At 43.2% G+C, this 2,407-nt stretch overlaps 1 pseudogene; it reads right to left on the bottom strand.

The window, feature by feature from the left end:
* Positions 1-294: 294 nt before the first annotated feature.
* On the bottom strand, positions 295-897 carry LOC149189761 (cytochrome P450 716B2 pseudogene; annotated as a pseudogene).
* Positions 898-2,407: the final 1,510 nt, after the last annotated feature.

Below are 2,407 nucleotides of genomic sequence, written 5' to 3'. Positions count from 1 at the left end.
CGCTACATGCACAATGTCACCTGGAATGAAATGTGTACACAAGACAGGTAACCCCCATCAAATCAGTCTATGTGAGGGCGCAACAGATGTTAAGTATATCCCCTGAATCACCCTAACCCCCGTCAAATCAGCTAAGCTGATGGTCCAATGAAAATACCTTCCGAATTTCTTATAACGCTAAGTCTTCCTTCTCAACCGCATTTGCCACCCAACTCTCAGTCCCGGCTGCTCCCGCCCCCTCAACCCCCACTTCCATGTTTAGGTCGCCATCTCGATCCCACTCGGCTTCCTTCTTCACGCCTTTTCCGACCCTGTCCCACGATACCTGCCGCGGGATTTCACTGTGCGCCCGCCGGTGCCCGCGTGGGGTTTTGTCGAGTCAGGGTTCTCTGCCAAAAATTTGAGCAGCACAGTTAATGTAGAACTGCTGGTGTCATGACCTGCAAATATAAGGAGAAGGATATTGTCCTTAATCTCGTCGTGTGTGAGAGATTCACCATTTTCGTCCACATTAGAGAGCAGGAAAGACAATAGATCTTGCTCGGGAGAAGCTTTTCCCTCCTCCAATGCAATTTTCCTCTCACGAATAATGCCCTCAAGCTGTTCACGAATGGCATTGACTCCACGTTTGGCTCTGTTATATCGAGTGTCGGGGAGATCTAGAGGAATCTGCAACAGTCCCTTCTGCAGTGCCATAAAATGATGCGAAAGCCGTGCTTGGTCGTCTGAATTATATATACTAGCGAACAATTCACAAGCCAGGGAGAAAGTATAGAGTTTCACCAGAGGAAAAACCGTGACCTCATCTTTACCGATCCAGTGCTCAGCCAGGTGATGTTTGGTCATCAAATCCACTTGCCCCGTCTCTTGCTGATTCGATGACTGACCTCCGCCCATCCCATGCACCCAAGCGCTCCAGATCTCTGAAGTCTGGCTGTTGTGGTTCGCGCTGATAACTGTAGGGTTTGTAACCGAAAGGATTAAGGTTCAGGCGGTTTCAAATCAGTACGCCTGGCTTCTCTTCAGAGCCTAACCGTCCTCGGTACGTCTCCTAGTTACCATGTACCCCGTTTGGGCTGGACAATCAAATTCGCTGGTCCATAACAGGCCTTTGCTCAGTGCATATAGACTCTCGTCTTATATAGAACTTCCCGGCTCTCGAATTGTTACAATATGGGAAGGGCTTGGATCCTTGATTGTTCCTTCTTCACGCCTTTTCCGACCCTGTCCCACGATACCTGCCGCGGGATTTCACTGTGCGCGCGCTCTGTAATCATCGCCGTGGATAATCAGTCATGAAGAACAAGGACCCTGTAAACCTTCGGCAGCTCAAACAAACTCAATCGAGGCTCTGAGAGAAAACCCTTATAGAACCTCATTACCCACCCGTCAATGCCAGCCGAGAGATAGCGATGCAGCTGTTAATACCCCGCAACAACACGACAACACCTGTTAATACCCTGCAACCATAGCATATACTTTACGAAATAACGAAACCTGTTTACCAAATAGCGAATTAATGCTAGCATTAACGCTAACGGTTGACAGCCAGGGATAACGAAACTGGCCATAATTTCCAATTTAACCTATGTTCGGGTCTCTTCCGCCTCGGGAAGAGGCCAAATAAGATGAGAAACATTAAGGCCAAATCCGACTTTGGGTATGTGCACAGAAGACCTCACAGGACTTTAGTATAAGCGACTAATAACAGACGGGGAAAGCACTCAACTAATGCTAAGTCGGCATTGAACGATTACAATAGTCCCTGCCGGATGCCAGATGGCAGGGACTAAAAAGATATCAACTAGCTAATCCCAAAATACAAAAACATGACATATTAGTGACCCATTACAAAGCGTAACAAAATACATAAACACCATTAAGAATCAAAAGAAGAGATGGGAGTAGAGATGGGAGTAGGGACCTTGGCACTCAATCCTGGATGAGCATCAATGTCTGTATCGCAATGTAGTTGTCCTTCCACATCAACCAGTCTTGAGTCAAGCTTGTTATTCCCTGCCACAGCAAGGTGATAACGTATTAAAAAAACATTGATGTTGACATTAATTTTAAATTTACCAAAAATTAAATGATATTATCTAATGCTTACTCTTTTTTTTTTAAATCTATTTTTTCTACATTCTGATTGGTTAGAGACTTATTCTGTAATGATAATATGTCCTTTGACATATTGATAACAGTGTACAGTAGCCAACTTAGTTAAATTTAATTACTATGGGAAAAGACACCACAAATAAATTATGTTTTTTTTTTTTTAAATTTTTTAATATTCAATTTTTTTGTTAAGTTTTTAATATCCCTTCATCCCCGTCATTACATGCAAAATACTTTAATGGTTATTTTTTAATATTAAATTAATATTTTTTGAAATGATATATAATTAGTT

Source organism: Pinus tabuliformis, chromosome 3_1 (genome assembly GCF_031772625.1).
Source record: "Pinus tabuliformis cultivar Carrire ecotype Pingquan chromosome 3_1, CPIR1, whole genome shotgun sequence".
Taxonomy (NCBI): Eukaryota; Viridiplantae; Streptophyta; class Pinopsida; order Pinales; family Pinaceae; genus Pinus; species Pinus tabuliformis.
The sequence above is the reverse complement of the archived record's forward strand: the minus strand, read 5'-3'. Positions and strand labels throughout refer to the sequence as shown.